The sequence below is a fragment of the Mesoplodon bidens genome (genome assembly GCF_964165515.1).
Source record: "Mesoplodon bidens genome assembly, chromosome: 4".
NCBI lineage: Eukaryota > Metazoa > Chordata > Mammalia > Artiodactyla > Ziphiidae > Mesoplodon > Mesoplodon bidens.
Window position 1 is genome coordinate 113,031,258 of NC_138160.1, and position 26,295 is coordinate 113,057,552.

Sequence of the window (26,295 nt, forward strand, 5' to 3'; positions counted from 1 at the left end):
CCTAAAGAAAGATAGGTATTCTAGGGACCAAATTGGGATTAAAATACTCAGTAGCTAATTACTTTTCCCCTGCCCTAATATAAAGCCCTAGGAACTAAGTCATTACATTTTAAGTGGTAAGCAGCATTTCACTACTCATAATTTTGATTCACTGATACAAATACTAATCAGAGCCATCTCGTAACCCATTTCTAGTAGTCAAATCTGCAGAATAAAATGGGAATATTTCCTATGTTGTCTAATATGCGATTACATTCCATTTCAAATATTCTTTCATTCATTCTAAAAAAGACTACTGTTGGTCAGTAGCACATTTATCAAGTGAAAAATTTCAGTTTTAGGGTACAGGTCTAGATGAATAAAATGAAGCTCTTGAACTTAAATCTGCATACACTACTGGTTTTCCTAATGGTTAACTAATTGTCACTCATGGAGAAAAATGAATTTATTCCTTCAAAGTAAAAAAAGACTAAAAGTGTATCTTTTTTCTCCCCTTAAATTAAAAAAACGTACAGGACAAAGTTTGCATTTCTCTTTTACAGTGAATTACTGACAAATTCCTGAACAAGCAAATGAAAATTAAAATTCAGAATTTAAGACCAAGAAACAAGCTTAATCATGTAATATTTAATTAAGAAACTAATAATGGAATATTACCCAAATAAAAAGTAAGTACAAGCTCAATTAGCATGCTCCATATTTCAGAGGAGAAGCATTAAGGGTTTATGCCATAAGTTTATTTACAAACATATCTAGGATGCTGAGTTCAAGAATTTGATCCTTTTTTCCAAGAGACTGCCCCTCTTAAAATCTGCTCTACATATCTATCTCATGGATTATTTTTTAAGCAGTTGTTGTCTTCCCCTAAAGAAAGGCACAGCAAATCCAGACCCAAAGTACACACTCATAATAGCTAGTAACTGCTACTTCTTTTCCACTGAAAATGGTAAATTCTTCCCTGGACCCTCCTCATAGTGGCTCCTATGGACCACAGAGGTTGTGAACCTCTGGATGCTCTATCCCAACATAGTGCTGTGGGAAGCTCTGCGAAAGGCATAGAGACTGAAAGTGCAAGAAATAGTGGCGGCACACCAAGCTGTATTGGAGCATAGTTGAGTAGCAATGTTGTGTTAGTTTCAGGTGTACAGCAAAATGATTGAGTTATATATATACTTGTATCTATTCTTTTTCAATTTTTTTCCCATTTAGGTTATTACGGAGTATTAAGCAGAGTTCCCTGTGCTATAGAGTAGGTCCTTGGTTATCTATTTTATGTTTTATTTTTTTCCCAAATTTTATTTATTTATTTTAAACATCTTTACTGGAGTATAATTGCTTTACAATGTTGTGTTAGGTTATCTATTTTAAATAGAGCAGTGGGTACATGTCAATCCCAAACTCCCAATTTATCCCTCCCCCTCACCCTTCTACCCTGGTAAACATAAGTTCATTCTCTAAGTCAGTGAGTCTGTTTCTATTTTGTAAATAAGTTTATTTGTATCATTTTTCTTAGATTCCACATATAAATGATATCATATGATATTTGTGTTTCTCTGTCTGACTTAATTACTTAGTATGATTATCTCCAGGTCCATCCATGTTGCAGCAAATGGCATTATTTCATTCTTTTAAATGTCTGAGTAGTATTCCATTGTATATAGGTACCACATCCTCTGTTGATAGCCATTTAGCTTGTTTCCATGTCTTGGCTATTGAAAACAGTGCTGCAATTAACACTGGGGTGCATGTATCTTTTTGAATTATGGTTTTTTCAGGGTATATGCCCAGGAATGGAATTACTGTATCGTATGGTATCTCTATTTTTAGTTTTTAAAGGAACCTCCATAGTAGTAATATCAATTTACATTACCACCAACAGTGAAGGAGGGTTCCCTTTTCTCCATATCCTCTCCAGCATTTATTGTTTGTAAACTTTTTGATGATGGCGACTCTGATCAGTGTGAGGTGATATCTCATTGTAGTTTTGATATGCGTTTCTCTGATAATTAGTGATGTTAAGCATCTTTTCATGTGCCTCCTGGATATCTGTATGTCTTCTTTGGAGGAATGTCTATTTAGGTCTTCTGCCCATTTTTTTTGATTGGGTTGTTTGTTTGTTTTGCTATTGAGTTGCATGAACTGTTTGTAAATTTTGGAGATTAATCTCTTGTCAGCACCATTGTTTGCAAATATTTTCTCCCATTCTATGGCTTGTCTTTTCATTTTGTATATGGTTTCCTTTGCTGTGCAAGAGTTTTTGAGTTTAATTAAGTCCCATTTGTTTATTTTTGTCTTTATTTCCATTACTCTAGGAGGTAGGTCAAAAAAGATCTTGCTGAGATTTATGTCAGAGTGTGTTCTGCCTATGTTTTCCTCTAAGGGTTTTATAGTATCCAGTCTTACATTTAGGTCTTTAATCCATTTTGAGTTTATTTTTGTGTATGGTGTTAGGGAGTGTTCTGATTTCATTCTTTTACATGTAGCTGTCAAGTTTTCCCGACACCATTTGCTGGAGAGACTGTCTTTTCTCCATTGTAGAGTCTTGCCTCCTTTGTCATACATTAGGTGACCATAGGTGTGTGGGTTTCTCTCTGGACTTTCTGTCCTGTTCCATTGATCTATATTTCTGTTTTTGTGCCAGTACCATAATTTTTTGATGACTGTAGCTTTGTAGTATAGTCTGAAGTCAGGGAGCCTGATCCCTCCAGCTCCATTTTTCTTTCTCAAGAGTGCTTTGGCTATTCGGGGTATTTTGTGTCTCTATACAAATTAAAAAAATTTTTGTTCCAGTTCTGTGAAAAATGCCATTGGTAATTTGATAGTAATTGCATTGAATTTGTAGATTGCCTTGGGTAGTATAGTCATTTTCACAGTATTGATTCTTCCAGTCCAAGAACATGGTGTATGTTTCCATCTGCCTGTGTCATCTTTGATTTCTTTCATCAGCATCTTATAGTTTTCAGAGTAGAGATCTTTTGCCTCCTTAAGTAGGTTTATTCCTAGGTATTTTTATTCTTTTTGATGTGATGGTAAATGGGATTGTTTCTATAATTTCTCTTTCTGATCTTTCATTGTTAATGTACAGAAATGCAACAGATTTCTGTGTATTAATTTTGTATCCTGCCACTTTACCAAATTCATTGATGAGCTCTAGTAGCATCTTTAGGATTTTCTATGTATAGTATCATGTCATCTGCACTTACAACTTTACTTCTTCTTTTCCAATTTGGATTCCTTTTATTTCCCCCCCCTCTCTAATTTCCATGGCTAGGACTTCCAAAACTATGTTGAATAAAAGTGGTGAGAGTGGACATTCTCATCTTGTTCCTGATCTTAGATGGAATGCTTTCAGTTTTTCACCATTGAGTATGATGTTAGCTGTGAGTTTGTCATAAAAGGCCTTTATTATGTTGAGGTAGGTTCTCTCTATGCCTACTTTCTGGAGAGTTTTTATCATAAATTGTGTTGAGTTTTTTTGAAAGCTTTTTCTGAATCTATTGAGATGATCATATGGTTTTTATTCTTCAATTGGTTGATGTGGTGTATCACACTGATTGATTTGCAGATACTGAAAACTCCTTGCAACCCTGGGATAAATCCCACTTGATCATGGTGTTGATCCTTTGAATGTATTGTTGGAATTGGATATTTTGCAGGTATTTGTTGGAGATTTTTGTGTCTATCTTCATCAGTGATACTGGCCTGTAATTTTCTTTTTTTTGTGGTATCTTTGACTATTTTTTTTTTATCAAGGTGATGGTAGTCTCATAGAATGAGTTTGGGGGTGTTCCTTCCTCTGGAATTTTTTTGGAATAATTTCAGAAAGATAGGTGTTAACTCTTCTCTAAATGCTTGATAGAATTCACCTGTGAAGCCATCTGGTCTTGGATTTTTCTTTGTTGCAAATTTTTAAAATCACAGGTTCAATTTCATTACTTGTGATTGATCTGTTCATATTTTCTATTTCTCCTTGGTTTAGTCTTGGGAGACTGTACCTTTCTAAGAATTTGTCCATTTCTTCTAGGTTATCCATTTTATTGAAATATAATTGCTTATACTAATCTCTTACGATCCTTCGTATTTCTGTGGTGTCCATTGTAATGTCTCCTTTTTCATTTCTAATTTTATTGTTTTGAGACCTCTCTGTTTTTTTCTTGATGAGTCTAGCTAAAGGTTTATCAATTTTGTTTATATCTTTTCAAAGAACCAGCTTTCAGTTTTATTGATCTTTTCTGTTTTTTTCTGTCTCTGTCTCATTTATTTCTGCTCTGATCCTCATGACTTCTTTCCTTCTACTAACTTTGGGTTTTGTTTTTTTTCCTCTAGTTGCTTTAGGTGTAAGATTAGGTTGTTTATTTGAGATTTTTCTTGTTTCCTGAGGTAAGATTATATTGCTATAACCTTCCATTTTAGAACTGCTTTTGCTGCATCCCATAAATTTTGGTTCATTGTGCTTTCATTTTCATTTTTCTCTAGGTATTTTTTTGATTACCTGTTTGATTTCTTCAGTGATCCATTGGTTGTTTAGCCTCCAAGTGTTTGTGTTTTTCACAGATTTTTTCTTGTAGTTGATTTCTAATCTCATAGCATTGTGGTTGGAAAAGATGCTTGATATGATTTCAGTTTTCTGAAATTTACCAAGTCTCGCTTTATGGCCCAGCATGTGATCAGTCCTGGAGAATGTTCCATGTGCACTTGAGAAGAATGTGTATTCTGCTGCTTTTGGATGGAATGCTCTATGAATATCAATTAAGTCCATCTGGTCTCATGTGTCATTTAAGGCCTGTGTTTCCTTTTTTGATTTTCTGTCTGGAGGGTCTGTCCATTGATGAAAGTGGGGTGTTAAAGTCCTCCACTATTATTGTGTTACTTTCAATTTCTCCTTTTATGGCTGTAAGCTTTTGCCTTATATATTGAGGTGCTTCTATGTTGGGTGCATATATATTTACAGTTGTTGTATCTTCTTCTTGGATTGATCCCTTGATCATAATGTAGTGTCCTTCTTTGTCTCTTGTAACAGTCTTTATTTTAAAGTCTATTTTGTCTGATATGAGTATTGCTAGTCCAGCTGTCTTTTTTTTTTTTTTTTTTTTGCGGTATGTGGGCCTCTCACTGTTGTGGCCTCTCCTGTTGTGGAGCACAGGCTCCGGACGCTCAGGCTCAGTGGCCATGGCTTACGGGTCTAGCTGCTCCGCGGCATGTGGGATCTTCCCGGACCAGGACACGAACCCGTGTCCCCTGCATCAGCAGGCGGACTCTCAACCACTGCGACACCAGGGAAGCCCTCCCCAGCTGTCTTTTAATTTCCATTAGCATGGAATACTTTTTTCCATCCCCTCACTTTCAGTCTGTATGTGTCCCTAGATCTGAAGTGGATCTCTTCTAGGCAGCATATATATGATTCTGGTTTTTGTGTTCTTTCAGCCGGTCTATGTCTTTTGGGTGGAGCATTTAATCCATTCACATTTAAGGTAATTATCTATATTTATGTTCTTACTGCTATTTACTTAATTGTTTTGGATTTTGTTTGAAGATCTTTTGTGTTCCCTTCTTCTTTTGTTTTCTTTTGTTGTGATTTTATGACTATCTTTCGTGTTGCTTTTGGATTGCTTTTTCTGTTTTGTGTATGTTTCTATTGTAGATTTTTGATTTGCAGTTCCCATGAGGTTTTGATATGTCAGTCTATATATAAACAAAATTGTTTAAGTTGCTGGTCTTTTAATTTCAAATGGATTTCCAACATTCTGCATTTGTACTTACCTCTTCTCATGATTGCTGGTTTTGATATCATATTTATGTGTGGATGATTTCCTATCTCACTGTATTTTTTTTCTAATTTTTTTTCTTCTTACTGTATTTTTGCCTTTACCGGTGAACTTTCCCATTCCTAATTTTCTTGTTTCTAGTTGTGGCCTTTTCTTTTCCACCTAGAGAAGTTTCTTAAGCGTTTGTTGTAAAGCTGGTTTTGTGGTGCTGAATTCTCTTAGCTTTTGCTTACCTGTAAAGCTTTGGATTTCTCCATTGAATCTGAATCAGAGACTTGCTGGGTAGAGTGTTCTTGGTTGTAGGTTTTCCCCTGTCATCACTTTAAATATGTTGTGCCGCTCCCTCTGCCCATCAGAGTTTCTGGTGAGAAATCAGCTTATAACATTATGAGTGTTCCCTTGTATGTTATTTGTTGCTTTTGTCTTGTTGCTTTTAATATTTTTTCTTTGTCTTTAATTTTTATTAATTTGATAATTATGTGTCTTGGTGTGTTCCTCCTTGGGTTTATCCTGCCCGGGACTCTCTGCGCTTCCTGGTCTTGGATGACTACTTCATTTCCCATGTTAGGGAAGTTTTCAGCCATTATCTCTTCAAATATTTTCTCAGTTCTTTCTCTCTCTCCTCTCCTTCTGGGCCCCTTATAATGCAAATGTTGGTGTGTTTAATGTTGTCCTAGAGGTCTCTGAGATTTTCTGCATTTCTTTTCATTCTATTTTCTTTATTCTGTTCTGTGGCAGTGATTTCCACCATTCTGTCTTCCAGCTCACTCATCCGTTTTTCTTCCTTACTTATTCTGCTATTGATTCCTTCTAGTGAATTTTAAAATTTTAATTATTGTATTGTTCATCTCTGTTTGTTTGTTCTTTAGTTCTTCTAAGTCTTTGTTAAACATCTCTTCTATCTTCTTGATCCATGCCAACATTTTTTACCGAGATCTTGGATCATCTTTACTATCATTACTTTGAATTCTTTTTCAGGTAGATTGCCTATCTCCACTTCATTTAGTTTTCCTTGTGAGTTTTTATCTTGTTCCTTCGTCTGGGACATATTCCTCTGCCATGTCATATTGTCTAACTTTCTGTGTTTTAGTCTCCATTTTGTAGGCTGCATGATCATAGCTCCTCTTTCTGGTATCTGCCTCCTGGTGGGTGAGGTTGTTCCAGAGGCTTGTGCAGGCTTCCTGGTGGGAGGGACTGGTGTCTGCCCTCTGGTGGGAGGTGCTGGGTCTTGCTCTCTGCTGGCCATGGCCATGTTAAGTTTGTGTTTAGAGGTGGTTGTTGGCTCAGTATGGCTTTAGGCAGCCTGTCTGCTGATGAGCGGGGCTGTGTTCCTATCCTGCTGGTTGTTTCGCCTGAGGCGTTCCAGCACTAGAGCCTGTAGGCTGTTGGGTATGGCCAGGCCTTGATGCCAAAATGGCAACTTCCAGGAGAGTTTACACTGATCAATATTCTCTGGGGCCTCTGCCACCAGTGTCCTTGCCTCCTCAGTGAGCCACAGCTGACTCCTGCCTCCACAGGAGACCCTCCAAGACTCATAGCTAGGCCCAGCCCAGGGTCCTATGGAGCTACTGCTTTATGCTGGGTCCCAGTGTACTTGAAACCTTGTGTATGTCCTTCAAGCGTGGAGTATCTGTTTCTCCTTGTCCTGTAGAGCTCCTGCACTCCAGCCCTGGTGGATTCAAGGGCAAATGTGCTGGGGACTCCTCCTGATGCCAGACCCTCAGGCTGGGTAACATGACGTGGGGCTCAGGAACCTCACTCTTGTTGGAGAACCTCTCTGATATAATTATTTTCCAGTTTGTGTTTTGTCCCCCACCTCAGTAGGTATAGGATTTGATTATATCACGAAAGCACCCCTTCTATCATCTCGTTGTGGCTTTTTTGTCTTTGAATGTAAAATATATATATATTTGGTAGGTTCCAGTCTTTTTTGTCAATGGTTGTTCAACAGTTGGTTGTGAGTTTGGTGTTTTTGTGAGAAAAGGTGAACTCAAGTCCTTCTACTCCATCTTTTCTGGAATTGAGGGGCTGCTTTTAGTTTGGATGCTTGCTGTCTCTTTCCTCAGCATGTGCTGACCCTTGTCCCCTTTATATCGTGTGTGCAGGTCAGTGGCCCTTGCATGCCCCTTGGATGGTGGAGGCAGGGCTTGATGCCTGCTTGCAGGTCTCATATAGGTGACTGCTGTCCTTGCACTCCTGGGGCAGTGGGGGGCTGCACTTGGCGCCTGCTTGAGGATCTCCTAGCTGTGGTTGCTCTCCTCTCACTCCTGGGACAGTGGGAGTAGTGCTTGCGACCTGTCCACGGGTCTCATAGTGGTGGCCCATGCCCACCTCTGGAGCCCACAATGGTGGCGGCTACTTGCGTCCACCCCTGGAGTTTCTGTAGGCAGTGTCCTGTTTTCTGGGAGCACTCATAGGGAAAGAAGCCCTTATGGTGGTCCCACCTCTCTCCTTGTATGCTCCCCAACAAAGGTGCTTGCCTCTTTGGTGGACCCAGGCTTGTTCTGAATACACCCTCAGTTGCCACAGTCCAACCTCTTCAGGCTGTGTCTGTGCAGCCAACCCCAGCCTTCTCCCTGGGTCTGACGTCTGAAGCCTGTGCTTCAGCACCCAGCCCCCACCCACACTGACAGACAAGCATCTCAGTCTGGGGAACACAGGGCGGTGGTGCTGACCTTCTGTGCATGTTACTGTCCATTTTGCCTTCTGCACACCAGTTGCTGTGCTCTCCTCCAAAGCTCTGAAACTCCCCCTCCATCCAGGCTGATCTCCACGACAGTGAGGAGACTTCCCAGGGTGTGAGAACCTTTCCGCCTTCACAGCTCTCTCCCTGGGGCACAGACCCCATCTTAATTCCTTTCTTTTTCTTTTTTCCTTTTGTCCTACCTGGTTACATGTGTGTTCTTGCCCTTTCGGGAGTCTGAGGTCTTCTGCTGGTGTTCAGTAGATGTTCTGTGTGAATTGTTCCACTTGTAGATGTATTTTAATGTTTTTGTGGGAGAAGGTGAGCTCCCCATCCTACTCTTTTGCCATCTTGATCCTGTCCTCACTGTTAATTGTTTAAACTATTTGGAAGGGGAAATGGGGAGAGTCCCTCCACTCAGCCCCAGGGCTGTTCTAATGTCAGGGCTCCACTGGTCACTTGGGGCTCTTCCACCTCCTCCTTCGTGTCCTGCCCTCAGCCGACCTGGAAGCAGATGTCTATATTTAAAAATTGACATATGTATATGTATAACTGATTAAATTTGTTATAAAGCAAAAAATAAAAAATAAAAAAAATAAAAAAATTGAAGTATAGTTAATTTACAATGTTGTGTTAATTTTTGAATCACAGCAAAGTGATTCAGTTATACATATATATTCTTTTTCATATTCTTTTTCATTATGATTTATTATAGGATATTGAATATAGTTCCCTATTGTTTATCCAGTCTATGTATAACAGTTTGCATCTGCTAATCCCAAACTCCCAATCCATCCCTCCCCTGCCTCCCCGCCCCCTGGCAATCACAAGTCGGTTCTCTATGTTAATGACTATATTTTTATACTAAGTCTTGTTATTTGATAGGGCAAGTCTCCTCAGCTTTTTCTTGAGTTTCTTAGCTATTTGTGGCCTTTCAAACTGCTATAAGTTATAGAATTAGCTTGCCAAAATCACCTCTTGAATTTATGATTGAGATTGTTATTATTTTGTAAATCAGTTTGGGGAAAATTAATATCATTATATTATTAAATCTTCCAATCCATCAACATGGTATGGTTAAAGACATCTTCCATTTAATGTCTTTAATGTATACACTCAGAGTTCTCTTCAGAGACAACTTATATACCTTTGCTGATTTTATTCCTCAGTACTCTTTTAATGTTATTGTAAATGGTATCTTTCAAAAGAATAAGTTTTATTTTTATTGTTTGTGCTAGTATACAGAAATAGAATTGACCTTGTCATACTATTTTTTAAATCCAGTAACCTTACTCAACTCTCATTAATTTTAATAATGTATCTTGTATGTTCATTTTAATTTTCTACCTACATGATCATATAACCTTGTTTTTTTGTTTTCGTTTGTTTCAATCCCTTATACTTTTTGTTTCAATTTCTTGGTTTATTGATCTGGCTAGGACCACAGTGCACAGGGCTGAATTGAAGTGGCAATAGGTGGGATCTTTGTCTTGTTCCCTATCTGAAAAGGAGCACTTACAATATTTTACCATAAAGAATGTTTGTTGTAGATTTTCATCTCTAATAATCAAGAAAGTTTTCTTCTATTTCTACTTTGCAAAGAGGACACCATGAAAGTGAATGAATCTAGAATTTTTTTCAATGCTTTTTCTACATCTTTCCTGTGTTTTTCCTCCTTTAATCTGACAATGTTGTAAATTACATCAATTATTATTTCCTGATGTTAAATCAAGTTTGCTTTTCTGGGATTAATTCAACTTGGTCATGATGCATTATCCTTTTTCTAAGTTGATGGATCCAGTTTGTTGATATTTTATTTAGGATTTTGGTGTCTATTTTATGAGTAAAATAGGCTTGTAAGTTTTTCTGTCTTGAATTGATCTTGTTGGGTTTTGTTATAAAAGAGTTATTCTAATATCACAAAATAAATTGGGAATTTTAGTGCTTTCATTCTTTTCTCTGGAAGAGTTTGTGTAAAATTGTTATATCTTGCTTAAGTGGCTGATAGAATTCATTGGTGACACTGTCTGGCCTGGAGGCTTTAAATTAAAAAAAATTTGGTATAATTGTAGATTCACATACAGTTGTGAGAAACAATACAGAGAGGTCCTATGTACCCTTTACCCAGTTTTCTCCAAAGGTAATATCTTGAAAAACCATAGTATTATCTCACAAACAGGATCTTGACATTGACACAATCAAGACAAAGAACATTTCCATAACCACAGGGATTTCCCATGTTGTCTTTCATAGCTACACCCAGTTTCCTCTCACTCTTGTACCATTTCTTTAATTTTTTAAATTCTTTTTTACATCTTTATTGGAGTATAATTGCTTTACAATGGTGTGTTAGTTTCTGCTTTATAACAAAGTGAATCAGTTATACATATACATATGTTCTCATATCTCTTCCCTCTTAAGTCTCCCACCCTCCCTATCCCACCCCTCTAGGTGGTCACAAAGCACTGAGCTGATCTCCCTGTGCTATGCGGCTGCTTCCCACTAGCTATCTGTTTTACGTTTGGTAGTGTATATATGTCCATGCCACTCTCTCACTTTGTCACAGCTTACCCTTCCTCCCCCCCATATCCTCAAGTCCATTCTCTAGTAGGTCTGTGTCTTTATTCCCGTCTTACCCCTAGGTTCTTCATGACATTTTTTTTTCTTAGATTCCATATATATGTGTTAGCATACGGTATTTGTCTTTCTCTTTCTGACTTACTTCACTCTGTATGACAGACTCTAGGTCCATCCACCTCACTACAAATAACTCAATTTCATTTCTTTTTATGGCTGAGTAGTATTCCATTGTATATATGTGCCACATCTTCTTTAGCCATTCATCCAATGATGGACACTTAGGTTGCTTCCATGTCCTGGCTATTGTAAATAGAGCTGCAATGAACATTTTGGTACATGACTCTTTTTGAATTATGGTTTTCTCAGGGTATATGCCCAGTAGTGGGATTGCTGGGTCGTATGGTAGTTCTATTTTTAGTTTTTTAAGGAACCTCCATACTGTTCTCCATAGTGGCTGTACCAGTTCACATTCCCACCAGCAGTGCAAGAGTGTTCCCTTTTCTCCACACCCTCTCCAGCATTTATTGTTTCTAGATTTTTTGATGATGGCCATTCTGACTGGTGTGAGATGACATCTCATTGTAGTTTTGATATGCATTTCTCTAATGATTAATGATGTTGAGCATTCTTTCATGTGTTTGTTGGCAGTCTGTATATCTTCTTTGGAGAAATATCTATTCAGGTCTCTGCCCATTTTTGGATTGGGTTGTTTGTTTTTTTGTTATTGAGCTGCATGAGCTGCTTGTAAATTTTGGTGATTAATCCTTTGTCAGTTGCTTCATTTGCAAATATTTTCTCCCATTATGAGGGTTGTCTTTTGGTCTTGTTTATGGCTTCCTTTGCTGTGCAAAAGCTTTTAAGTTTCATTAGGTCCCATGTGTTTATTTTTGTTTTTATTTCCATTTCTCTAGGAGGTGGGTCAGAAAGGATCTTGCTGTGATTTATGTCATAGAGTGTTCTGCCTATGTTTTCCTCTAAGAGTTTGATAGTTTCTGGCCTTACATTTAGGTCTTTAATCCATTTTGAGCTTATTTTTGTGTATGGTGTTAGGGAGTGTTCTAATCTCATACTTTTACATGTAGCTGTCCAGTTTTCCCAGCACCACTTATTGAAGAGGCTGTCCTTTCTCCACTGTACATTCCTGCCTCCTTTATCAAAGGTAAGCTGACCATATGTGCGTGGGTTTATCTCTGGGCTTTCTATCCTGTTCCATTGATCTATCTTTCTGTTTTTGTGCCAGTACCATATTGTCTTGATTACTGTAGCTTTGTAGTATAGTCTGAAGTCAGGGAGCCTGATTCCTCCAGCTCCATTTTCCGTTCCATTTCTTTATCCCTCACAACCACTAATGTGTTCTCCATTTCTATAATTCTGCCATTTCAGGACTGTAATATAAATGGAATCATGTATTCAGTATGCAACCTTTTGTAATATGCCTTTTCAGTCAGCATAATTCTCTGGAGGTTCATTCAAGGCTGTTTCGTGTGTCAATAGTTTGCTCCTCTTTTTTCTCTGAGTAGTGTTTCATGGTGTAGATGTGCCACAGTTTTGTGTAATTATTCACCCATTGAATGAAGAACACCTCAGTTATTTCCAGTTTGGGGCTGTTATGAATAAACCTGTTATGAATATTTGTATGCTGTTTTTTTTGTGTGTGTGTGAAGATAAGTCTTCATTTCTGTGGGATAAATGCCCATGAATGTAATTTTGGGTCATATAGGAGTTGAATGCTGATTTTTTTTTTTAAACCTGCTCAACCATCTTCCATTTTACATGCCCATCTGCAATGTATGAGTGATCCAGTTCTTCTTCATCCTCAGCAGCATTTGGTGTTGTCACTATTTTTTATTTTAACTGAGTAATATTTAAGCAGTTCTGATAGGTGCATAGTGATATTTCATTGTGGCTTTAATTTACATGTCCTTAATGGCTAATGATGTTGAACATCTTTATTTTATTATATTTTATCTTAATTAATTAATTTTAATTGACATATAGTTGATTTACAATATGTTAGTTTCAGGTGTACAGTAAAGTGATTCAGTTACACATGTATATGTGTGTGTGTGTATATATATATATACACACATTCTTTTTCAGATTCTTTTCCATTTTAGATTATTACAAGATATTGAATATAGTTCCTTGTGCCATACAATAGGTCCTTGTTGTTTATCTATTTTATATATAGTAGTGTGTATCTTTTAATCCCAAACTCCTAATTTATCCCTCCCCCTCTTTACCCTTTGGTAACCATAAGTTTTTGAACATCTTTTCATGTGCTTATTTACTATCTATATAACCTCTTTGGTGAAATGTAGCCTTTAGAATTTTATAATTCATGTCCTTTGTCCATTTTCTAATTGGATTGCTTGCTATTTTAATGTTGATTTTGAGTGTTCTTTGCAATATGCAAAGTTACTAGTCCTTTGTTGGATAGGTGGTTTGCAAATATTTTATCCTAGTCTATAGCTTATGTTTTCATTCTTTTAACAGGATTTTCACAGAGTAAATGTTTAAATTTTTGGTGAACTCTGATTTATCAGATTTCTCTTTATGGATCATGCTTTGGTGTCAAGCTAAGAACTCTTTGCCTAGCTGTAGGTCTTGAGTATTTTCTACTATTTTTTTCTTCTTGAAGTTTTACAGTTTCATCTTTTACACTTAAGTTCATGATCTATTTTGAGTTAACTGTTTGATAAGATGTGTCATATAGGCTGAGGTTCTTTAGTTTTTTGCCTATGGATGTCTTAACTGCTCCAGCAGCATTTTTTGAAAAGGCTCTTTCCTCCATTGAATTGCTTTTGCATCTTTGTCAAAAATCAGTGATGAGTGTGTTCCCAGTTATGTTGCCTCATTCCCAATTATATCAGTCAGAGTCCAATCAGGAGACCAAATCTATACCAATTTGAAGAACAGAAATTTATATAAAGAATTCTTAACTAGCAACAGGTGGTTAACTACTAAAAGAGATTTAAGGAGATTCTATGGTGTCTAAAAGTATGAAGTACCAAAAAGTTGCTTATATCCCTAGAAGACTGGACAATGAAAGAACTAGGACTTAGGAGGGAGGGCACATCCCATCCCTCCATGAAGGCTGAGATTCAGACCACATCAAAAAGGGCAATGGTACTATAGGAACACACAGACTGCTAGTGCTGAAAAAAATTGGTAGAGATAGTGAGCCACAGTTGTTTGGGCAGATGGGAAGATAGTTGCCTGAGGGTGTGGCTGAAGCTGTAGCAGAAGTGAGTGCTAGGCTGTGACAGTGTCATCTGAGGGCTCTGGCCAGACTGTCACAAAAGTATATTCCAGGTGAGGAGAACATGGCTTGTGGCGGCCCTGAAAATGCAGCTGGGCTCGTGTGTCAGGGCTGCTGAGTTGAGTACCAACAAGTTTTCCATACCAGTCCTCTGGCTCCTCAGCTTAATGGAAAGGAAGGAGAAATGGATTCCAAAAGTAAAGTACCTACTGATTCAGTGTCTCCCAGAGCCCTCTATAGAAATGCAGAACTCTGAGCCAGCTGGCACAGAGGAAATGTGTACAGAGTTCACAACGCAGGGGAAAGAAACGTAGGTTTGAAGTTGAGAAGTAATTAGTTGATAACTGGCATACCAACCTTGAGGGAAGGTGTATTAGGGTTCTCCAGAGAAACAGAACTAATGGAATGTACGTATGGATGTGGGTAGGTGTCTGTCTGTCTATCTGAAGGAATTGGCTCACGTGATTGTGGAGGCTTGGCAAGTCCAAAATCTGCAGGGTAGTTGTCAGCTGGAGACCCAGGGAAGAGTTTATGCTACAGTTTGAGTCCAAAGGCAGTTTGCTGGCAGAATTCCTCTCCTTCCAGGGAGGTCAGTCTTTTTGTATTAAGGCCTTCAACTGATGGATGAGGCTCACCCACACTATGGAGGGTAATCTGCTTTACTTAAAGTTTACTGCTTTAAATGTTAATCTCACCAAAAACACCTTCATAGAAACATCTAGAAAAATGTTTGACCAAATATTTGGGTATTGTGGCCTAAGCAAGTTGACACATAAAATTAATCATTACAAAAAGCATTCAGCCTTTCACCATTAAAGATGATGTTAGCTGTAAGTTTTTTATAGGTGCCCTTTATCAGGTTGAGGAAGCTCCTTTCTGTTCCTGCTTTGCTGAGAGTTTTTTTTTAAAAATTATGATTAGGTAGGGATATTATCATATTATTTTTCTGCTTCTCTTAACATGATCACATGATTTCTCTATTTTCACTCTGTTTTTACAGTAAATTACATTGATTTTCAAATGTTGAGCAAATCTTGAATTTTGGGATAAGTTCTACTTGGTCATGATGTATTATTTTACTTATATATTATTGGATTGGAATCATTTAAATGTTGTTAAGGAAATTTATATCTATGTTCTTGAGAGATATTGGTCTATTTTTTTTTTCTTTTGCCTCATAGGATGAGTTGGGAAGTGTTCCCTCCTCTTGTGTTTTTCTGGGAGAATTTTTGTGGAATTGGTACTATTTCTTTCTTAAATATTTGGCAGAATGAACAAATGAAACCATCTGGCCTAAAGTTTTCTTTGCGGGAAGGTTTCCATTTATGAATTAATTTTCTTCAATAGATGTAGAGCTATGCAGATTATCTATTTCTTCTTGAGTGAACATTAGTAATTTGTCCTTTTGGAATTTGAGTGACAGTTTGATTAGTGGAGACATAAATACAAATTTATATTGATATTTCCAATCAATCCATATTTAAATTGTAGGGCTTTTAATAAACTTTTCTTGAGTTTATGCTTGCATCTCTTTTCTTGTGTGATAACATAAATTTTCTGTGGTCTTTAATGTTGCTTATTGATACTCTGTTTTCAGCTCTGCAGGGGCGTGTAAAATTCTGAATTTCCTGGTCCTCTTGTAGTTGGATGTGCGCACATGACATAATTCTGGCCAATGAGCTGTGAGGAGAAATAGAACTTTTCCACTTCCAAGCTAGAGAACTTAATTGCTCATTCTGGCTTCAATTCTCTTTTGCCCAGCCTCAGCAATTGTGGAAATGTATTGAGAGGGAGTTTTAATCAGCCTGGGTCCTTGAGAAACTATAATGCACAGAGCATCCTGACAGCCTCTACTGGATATATGGCATGTGCAAGAAATAACTCTTTGTTGTTTCAGGCCACTGAGCTCTGAAGTTGACTATTATTGCAGCAAAATCTCCTATCCAGATTGATATCATTTCTTATTTGCTTTATCCTGCTAAATAAGAAGGTAGCTTAAAAATAACAATACAAATAATATTAATCATAAAATATTATAGTATATACAGTATATGTACTATAATAATATTATTAGTGATAAGACTACTGAGTGAAGTATAATATTTCTTTGGCAGTTTGTTTAGCTCTTAATATGACCTACTAAGGATGAGCAAACTACTATGTTCCAAAGTCTCTTGAAATTATTATTTTCTTTCTGTGATTGTGTTACCTAATTTTATATATTGCTGAGTCATCTTTAAACTAAATTTGAGGCTTTTTGAATGTGGGTGATTTGAATTTGGTCTGCAGATGTGATTACAGCCACACAGGGACCTTCCCCCCATCTCCTCAGCACTAAGGCAACTTTCCTTGAGGTTCCCTGGGGCTGGGGTGGGGATGAGCTAGTCAACTTCTAGTTCAACCTTAGCCTGAGAGTATAGCCCTTCGAGGCCCCAGCTTTCTGTGGGATATGGTGTCCTAGCAGACTCCCACCTCGAGTGGGTCCTGCTCATTTCCCTGTGAGACTGTTGGAATGAAAGCCTGTTTACCTGGATAGACAAGTGCTCTCAGGAAAATAGCCTCACGGCCCTGCTTCTCTTTCTGGGTTCACATTTATTTTCTCATGCTCTTCACGCCTCCTTGGTGTTTAAGAAGATGTTCTTCTTTAAGAATTTTTAATCCAGTATTGTTAATGGTAGAATTGTCTGAGTGATCAAATCTGCCATATGCTCAGGGAGGGAAGTCTGACTATTGGTTCTGAGGTAGAAATTAATGAGGTATTTATATGGTGGTGGTTGGACCATAGGAATGATTCCACTGTCTTTCCATTAACCCTCATCTGTTTTGTTTTTCTTCCTTCAGTTGCATGGGAAGGATAAGGCAGGTTCAGCTCTGTTGTCGTTGCTTCTACTTGGGAGATGATCATCTCCCCTCACAGTGCCCCATTCATCAAAGATAGGAGTCCTTCTTGTCCTTGCCTGCCCCAAAGAGAGCAAGAGTAGATGGGAAAGTACTGCTCTCTGCCTTGCACCTATGCGGCTCATGAGTGGGTGTCAGTGTTAGATTTCTCTTCTTAATACAAAAGTGGTATACATAGCTCCTTGTAGAAATTTTAGAAAATACAAATAAACATATGAAGAAAATTAAATCTGCTTATAATCCCAGAATTTAGTGATAAACATTTGGGCCCATTTGCCCCCTAGTATTCTTTTATCAAAATGAGAATATACAGCATGAGTTTTCTTATATCCTGAAGCAACGGTAGTGTGGTTACCTAGCAGTACATCAGGAAGTGCTGATTCAGAGTGTCCTTGGATTTTCAGAACGCCTGATTAGTGTGAGCACAGGGCCATTTCTCCTTTTAGGGTTTCCTTGGGATATCTATGAGTTACGTTCTCTTTCTTATCTCCCAGGGTTGTTGAAAGTCTTCCTGTTGTTGGTCTGTCTGGGGGTGCATTCTGCCCATTGTACACTGAGTGGGCCCTATTGGTTGTCACTTGCCATCCTTTCTTCCTGGACTGCTCAGAACACTGCCTAGCAGTTCTTCTGGCCACTGCTTACCAATATCTCTTGTCTGGTAACTGGATTTCACGTTGGCAGGAAACTCTGTCTTGAAGAGATGAACTCCGATGGCCAGTGGACTTAGAGAAGTGGGAGCTAAGAAAACAAGCTAATTTTCTGTGGACGTATAAAAATGGTACCTTTGTACACATAAAGGTGATACCCGTCTAGACTTGAATATGATGTACTATTTATTGCATCAAATTTAGTTTTTAAAACTTTGATATTAATTTAATTTAAAAAATTGAAGTGTAGTTGATTTACAGTGTTTCAGGTGTACAGCAAAATGATTCAGTTATATATATATATACACACACACATATATATGTATTATTTTTCAGATTCTTTTCCATTATAGGTTATTACAAGATATTGAATATAGTTCCCTGTGCTATACAGTAGGTCCTTGTTGTTTATCTATTTTATATATAGTAGTATGTATCTGTTAATCCCAAACTCCTAATTTATCTCTCTCCCTCTTTCCCCTTTGGTAACCATAAGTTTGTTTTCTATGTGAGTTTGTTTCTGTTTTGTAAATAAGTTGATTTGTATTATATTTTTAGATTCCACATATAAGTGATATCATATGATATTTGTCTTTGTCTGATTTACTTCACTTAGTATGACGATCTCTAGGTTCATCCATGTTGCTGCAAAAGGCATTATTTCATTCAGTTATTTCATATATATACCACGTCTTCTTAATCTTTTCATCTGTTGATGAACACGTTTAGGTTGCTTCCATGTCTTGTCTACTGTAAATAGTGCTGTTATGAACACTGGGGTTGATAATAATTTTAGATTCAGGCGTAGCCAGCCCCAGTTAATAGAGAATTATGGCTCTGGGACCGTCTTCTAGCCACCATCCAATCTTCATTTAGAAGATGAAGGGGGCCCACTGGCCCACTGGCCCCCTGCATATTGGGATATTTAGACCCTAGGCCTGTTAGTCTTCTCACCCCTCACTCCCGGGGCCTGCATAACCCCTACTTCTTCTTCTTCTTTTTTTTTTTTTTTGTGGTACGCGGGCCTCTCACTGTTGTGGCCTCTCCCGTCGTGGAGCACAGGCTCCGGACGCGCAGGCTCAGCGGCCATGGCTCACAGGCCCAGCCGCTCCGTGGCATGTGGGATCTTCCCGGACCAGGGCACGAACCCGTGTCCCCTGCATCGGCAGGCGGACTCTCAACCACTGTGCCATCAGGGAAGCCCCAACCCCTACTTCTTAGTTTTCTCTCTCCTATATTCTTCTCCCTCTCATATATCATCTGGATATGCCTCCACCCCTCCCTGTGCAGCCCAAGCTTGTTTGGACACCCCTTGCCTATCTGGCTCCTGCCCCTGTAGCCCCTAATAGAAGCTCCTCTCTAGGCCTCAAAGTCCCAGGGTTCTGTGCTCACAGGAAAGGATCTGTGCAGGGCCATCTGTCAGCTTCTGCCTGCCTCCCCAAGGGGCATCTGCTTTCACTGTCTTTTCTCTGACAGCCCTTCCTCACTCCCTGAAGACAAACTCCTCTTGAGCAGAGTGATCCCAGGCTCTGGGCAGCTGGGTGCCCGAGCTGTGAGGCATCTGGGTCCTGGGTACAGGCCAGTAGTCAGAGTCACTGCTCTTTGCAGCACCTCTCTTTCTTCCACTTAGCCTGGACACTGTGCCCCCGGTGCCTGGCTGGGAAGATGCTCACCAGAGCCCAGAGGATGCTCTCCATCTTCACCACACCATGGCACCCCACCATGCAGCCATCAGCCTTGCTGTGTGCAATGACCTCCCCTCACAGAGCTGGTGTGCCTGCGGTGCCATTGTTCTCCACTTCTCTCTTGTGTCAGCCCTTTGCCTTTGCTGTTCCTGTCTGCAGGCAGGCGCTCACCCCTGCTGTTCTTCACTCAGGCCTTCTTGTGACTTCCACAACACCTCTTCTAGAGGACCTTTCCTCACCAAGCCCCCCTGCAGGTCTCTCGGTGACCCTATGTGCCACTGGTTCCTCTTGGGTCCATTTGACTCCTGCAGACTGTGGGGACCATGTGAGCAGGACTTGGGTACAGAAATGGTTTTTGGAAAATGATGGTTGAACAAGAGAGTGGATACATTGTGAAGGCTGTGAAAGTGGTCTAGCTGTGGGCAGGGCTGGTGAGTCTGTCCTCCTCCTCCTTCTCCCAGACCTTTGCATGCAGGAGCCAGACCCAAGCACTTTGCCTCTCCCTGAGTGGCCTCCTTTCAGCCTGGTTAGAAGGGAATGGGTGGAACACCAAATAAGATAGAAGCTTCTGTCACCTGTTGGGGGCAGGTCTGGTGGTAGGCTGCAGCTTTGCTGCCCCACCCTACCCCAGTCTTGACACCTGACATCCTGGGGCTTGTGAGCCTAAAGGAAGAATCTAGGGCATGTGCGGTGATGAGCCCAGCCTGTGTGGGCAGTGAGCAAACAGACTACTGTCTACTTTCAACCAAAAGTTTTTGGCTTCTAATTAGAAGCATTTCTTCTTGCCTAGGGGGTTGGCCAGACCCCGCATCTTCAGGGCTAGTCTGGGCAGTTAACTTTCTTGAGCCCCTAGCATGTGTGGCCTGTGCCACCTGGGGTCTGCAAGGAGGTGAGGCTGGTGCAGCTGGGATTCTGCTTTTTGTCAGGGTGGGTACTGCAGGGAGCAGGTTTAGTGGTTAAGAGCATGTGTTTTGGCCCCTGTAGACTTGCATTTGAATCCTGGCTCCGTTGTTCTGAGCCTCACTCAGTTTCTTTTTCTGTAAAGTGGAGATATAACAATACCTCCTGCCTTGTTGGGGTAAGGTTTAAAACAAATGCTTATTAAGCGCTTACCACAGGGCCTGGCACAAAGCAATCTACTCCCCCAGGAGAGAAGGAGCAACATCTTGTTTGTGTCATCATGATAGTTAATTTTGTGTCAACATGGCCAGGCCATGGTACCCAGACACATAGTTGGTCACACACTATTCTAGATGTTTCTGTGGAAGTATTTTTTGTTAGTGAGATTAACTTTTATTTTTATTTATTTATTAATTTTTTTTTTATGTAGGAGTATAGTTGATTAACAATGTTGTTTTGGTTTCTGCTGTACAGCAAAGTGAATCAGTTATACATATACGTATATCTACTCTTTTAAAAATTCTTGTCTCATATAGGTCATTACAGAGTATTGAGAAGAGTTCCCTGTGCTATGCAGTAGGTCCTTATTAGTTATCTATTTTATATATAGTGTGTATATGTCAATCCCAATTTTCCAATTTATTCCTTCCCCCTTTCCCCCTCTTGTAACCATAAGTTTGATTTCTACATCTGTGACTCTATTTCTGTTTTGTAAATAAGTTTATTTGTACTATTTTTTAAGATTCCACATATAAGCAATATCATATAATATTTGTTTTTCTCTGTCTGACTTACTTCACTCATTGTGACAATCTTTAGCTCCATTCATGTTGCTGCAAATGGCATTGTTTTGTTCTTCTCTATGGCTCAGTAATACTCCATTGTATATATGTACCACTTCTTCTTTATCCATTCCTGTGTCAACGGACATTTAAGTTGCTTCCATGTCTTGGCTACTGTAAATAGTGGTGCAATGAATGTTAGGGTGCATAAATCTTTTCAAATTATGGTTTTCTCCAGGTATATGTCCAGGAGTGGGATTACAGGATCATATGGTAGCTCTATTTGTAGTTTTTTAAGGAACCTCCATACTGTTCTCTATAGTGGCTGATCCAATTTACATTCCCACCAACAGTGTAGGAGGGTTCCCTTTTCTCCACACCCTCTCCAGCATTTATTGTTTGTAGATTTTTTGATGATGGCCATTCTGACTGGTGTGAGGTGATACCTCATTGTAGTTTTGATTTGCATTTCTCTAATAATTAGTGATGTTGAGTATCTTTTCATGTGCTTTTTGGCCATCTGTATGTCTTCTTTGGAGAAATGTCTATTTAGGGCTTCTGTCCATTTTTTGACTGGGTTTTATTTTTTTTGATTCTGAGCTGCATGAGATGTTTGTGTATTTTGGAGATTAATCCCTTGTCAATTGCTTTTTTGGGAAATATTTTCTCCATTCTGTGGGTTGTCTTTTCATTTTATTTATTATTTCCTTTGCTGTGTAAAAACTTTTAAATTTAATTTGTCCCATTTGTTTATTTTTGTTTTTATTTTCATTACTCTAGGAGGTGGATCAAAGAAAATCCTGTTGTGATTTATGCCAGAGAGTCTTCTGCTTATGTTTTCCTCTAAGAGTTTTATAGTATCTGGCCTTACATTTAGGTCTTTAATCGATTTTGAGTTTATTTTTTAATTTAATTTTATTTCAAATTTATTTTTGTTTTATTTTTCTAAATTAGTTTTTGTTGGAGTATGGTTGCTTTATAATGTTCTGTTAGCCTCCACTGCATAAAAATATGAATAAGCCATACACATACAGATATCCCCTCCCTTTTGGACTTCCCTCATATTTAGGTTACCACAGTGCACTAGGTGAGTTCCCTGTGCTATACAGCATGTTCCCATCAGTTGTCCATTTTATACATAGTATCAATAATGTATATATGTCAATCCCAGTCTCCCAATTCCTCCCACCCCACCCCCTTCCCCCTTGGTATCCATACATTTGTTTTCTACTTCTGTGTCTCTATTTCTGCTTTGCAACTAAGATCATCTATACAATTTTTCCAGATTCCATATATATGCATTATTATATAATATTTGCTTTTCTCTTTCTGACTTACTTCACTCTGTGTGACACTTTCTAGGTTCATCCACGTCTCTACAAATGATCTAATTTCATTCCTTTTTATGGCTGAGTAATATTCCATTGTATATATGTACCACACCTTCTTTATCCATTCTTCTGTCAGTGGACATTTAGGTTGCTTCCATGTCCTGGCTATTGTAAATAGAGCTACAATGAACATTGTGATGCATGTCTCTTTTTGAATTATGGTTTTCTCAGGGTATATGCCCAGTAGTGGGATTGCTGGGTCATATGGTAGTTCTATTTGTAGTTTTTTAAGGAACCTCCATACTGTTCTCCATAGTGGCTGTATCAATTTACATTCCCACCAACAGTGTAGGAGGGTTCCCTTTTCTTCACACCCTCTCAGCATTTATTGTTTGTAGATTTCTTGATGATGGTCATTGTGACTGGTGTGAGGTGATAGCTCATTGTAGTTTTGATTTGCATTTCTCTATTTTTTTGGCTCTTTTTTTAAAATAAATTCATTTATTTATTTATGGTTGCATTGGGTCTTCGTTGCTGAATGTGGGCTTTCTCTAGTTGCGGTGAGCGGGGTGCTACTCTTCACTGCGGTGGCCTCTCTTGTTGCGGAGGATGGGCTCTAGGTGTGTGGGCTTCAGTAGTTGTGGTGCGTGGGCTCAGTAGTTGTGGCTTGCGGGCTCTAGAACAGAGGCTCAGTAGTCATGGCGCATGGGCTTAGTTGTTCTGCAGCACATGGGATCTTCCTGGACCAGGGCTCAAACCCGTGTCCTCTGCATTGGCAGGTGGATTCTTAACCACTGTGCCACCAGGGAAGCCCTGCATTTCTGTAATAATTAGCAATGTTGAGCATCTTTTTATGTGTTTGTTGGCCAACACATGGCCAACATTTTTTCTGTATGTCTTCTTTGGAGGAATGTCTATTTAGATCTTCCACCCATTTTTGGATTAGGTTGTTTGTTTTTTTGATATTGAGCTGCATGAGCTGCTTCTATATTTTGAAGATTAATCCTTAGTCAGTTGCTTCGTTTGCAAATATTTTCTCCCATTCTGAGAGTTGTCTTTTCATCTTGCTTATGGTCTCCTTTGCTGTGCAAAAGCTTTTAAGTTTCATTAGGTCCCATTTATTTATTTTTGTTTTTTCATTACTCTAGAAGGTGGGTCAAAAAAGATGTTGCTGTGGTTTATGTCAAAGAGTGTTCTGCCTGTGTTTTCCTCTAAGAGTTTTAGTGTAACAGGTCTTACATTTAGGTCTTTACTGCATTTTGAGTTTATTTTTTGTATGGTGTTAGGGAGTGTATTTATTTATTTATTTATTTGCTTTTTAAAAAATAGATCTTTATTGGAGTATAATTGATTCACAATACCATGTTAGTTTCTGTTGCACAACAGTGTGAATCAGCCATATGCATATACATGTCCTCATATTGCCTCCCTCTTGAGTCTCCGTCCCACCCTCCTTATCCCACCCCTCTAGGCCATCGCAAAGCACTGAGCCGATCTCCCTGTGCTGTGCTGCTGCTTCCCACCAGCCAACTATTTTACATTCAGTAGTGTATGTATGTCGATGCTACTCTCACTTCGCCTCAGCTTCGCCCTCCCACCCCATGTCATCAAGTCCATTCTCTATGTCTACCTCTTTATTCCTGTAGGGAGTATTTTAATTTCATTTTTTACATGTAGCTGTCCAGTTTTCCCAGCACCACTTATTGAAGAGATTGTCATTTCTACATTGTATACTCTTGCCCCCTTTGTCATAGCTTAGGTGACCATAGGTGCTTGGGCTTGTCTGTACTTTCCTTTTTTTCTTTGAATTTTTGAATTTTATTTTATTTATTTTTTTATACAGCAGGTTCTTATTAGTCATCCATTTTATACACATCAGTGTATACATGTCAATCCCAATCTACCAATTCATCACGCCACCACACCCACCCCCCGTGGCTTTCCCCCCTTGGTGTCCATACGTTTGTTCTCTACATCTGTGTCTCACCTTCTGCCCTGCAAACTGGTTCATCTGTACCATTTTTCTAGGTTCCACATATATGTGTTAATATATGATATTTGTTTTTCACTTTCTGACTTACTTCACTCTGTATGACAGTCTGTAGATCCATCACGTCTCTACAAATGACCCAATTTCGTTCCTTTTTATGGCTGAGTAATACTCCATTGTATATGTGTACCACATCTTCTTTATCCATTCATCTGTCGATGGGCATTTAGGTTGCTTCCGTGACCTGGCTATTGTAAATAGTGCTGCAATGAACATTGGGGTGTATGTGTCTTTTTTTTTTTGTCTTTGTGAATTATGGTTTTCTCTGGGTATATGCCCAGTAGTGGGATTTCTGGGTCATATGGTAATTCTATTTTTTGTTTTTTAAGGAACCTCCATACTGTTCTCCATAGTGGCTGTATCAATTTACATTCCCAACAGCACTGCAAGAGGGTTCCCTTTTCTCCACACCCTCTCCAGCATTTGTTGTTTGTAGATTTTCTGATGATGGCCATTCTAACTGGTGTGAGGTGATACCTCACTATAGTTTTGATTTGCATTTCTCTAATAATTAGTGATGTTGAGCAGCTTTTCATGTGCCTCTTGCCATCTGTATGTCTTCTTTGGAGAAATGTCTGTTTAGGTATTCTGCCCATTTTTGGATTGGGTTGTTTGTTTTTTTAATATTGAGCTGCATGAGCTGTTTATATATTTTGGAGATTACTCCTTTGTCTGTTGCTTCATTTGCAAATATTTTCTCCCATTCTGAGGGTTGTCTTTTTGTCTTGCTTATGGATTCCTTTGCTGTGCAAAAGCTTTGAGGTTTCATTAGGTCCTGTTTTTTAATTTTTGTTTTTATTTTCATTACTCTAAGAGGTGGATCAAAAAAGACCTTACTGTGATTTATGTCATAGAGTGTTCTTCCTATGTTTTCTTCTAAAAGTTTTATAGTGTCTGGTCTTACATTTAGGTCTTTAATCCATTTTGAGCTTATTTTTGTGTATGGTGTTAGGGAATGATCTAATCTCATACTTTTACATGTAGCTGTCCAGTTTTCCCAGCACCACTTATTGAAGAGGCTGTCCTTTCTCCACTGTACATACCTGCCTCCTTTATCGAAGATAAGTTGACCATATGTGTGTGGGTTTATCTCTGGGCTTTCTATCCTGTTCCATTGATCTATCTTTCTGTTTTTGTGCCAGTACTACATTGTCTTGATTACTGTAGCTTTGTAGTATAGTCTGAAGTCAGGGAGTCTGATTCCTTCAGCTCCATTTTTCGTTCTCAAGATTGCTTTGGCTATTCGGGGTCTTTTGTTTTTCCAAACAAATTTTGAAATTTTTTGTTCTAGTTCTGTGAAAAATGCCAGTGGTAGTTTGATAGGGATTGCATTGAATCTGTAGACTGCTTTGGGTAGTAGAGTCATTTTCACAATATTGATTCTTCCAATCCAAGAACATGGTATATCTCTCCATCTATTTGTATCATCTTTAATTTCGTTCATCAGTGTCTTATAATTTTCTGCATACAGGTCTTTTGTCTCCTTAGGTAGGTTTATTCCTAGATATTTTATTCTTTTTGTTGCCATGGTAAATGGGAGTGTTTTCTTGATTTCACTTTCAGATTTTTCATCATTAGTGTACAGGAATGCCAGAGATTTCTGTGCATTAATTTTGTATCCTGCTACTTTACCAAATTCATTGATTAGCTCTACTAGTTTTCTGGTAGCATTTTTAGGATTCTCTATGTATAGTATCATGTCATCTGTAAAC

The 26,295-nt window shown here is 38.7% G+C and overlaps 1 pseudogene across 1 annotated transcript in view; it reads right to left on the reverse strand.

Moving 5' to 3' along the window:
- Nucleotides 1-725: 725 nt before the first annotated feature.
- LOC308616355 (cytochrome c oxidase subunit 7C, mitochondrial-like) overlaps nucleotides 726-26,295 on the reverse strand; it is a 44,195-nt pseudogene continuing 18,625 nt past the window's right edge. The window contains exon 2 of the transcript in view: nucleotides 726-1,016. The product of the transcript in view is annotated as a cytochrome c oxidase subunit 7C, mitochondrial-like (transcript). The remainder of the gene's footprint in view (nucleotides 1,017-26,295) is intronic.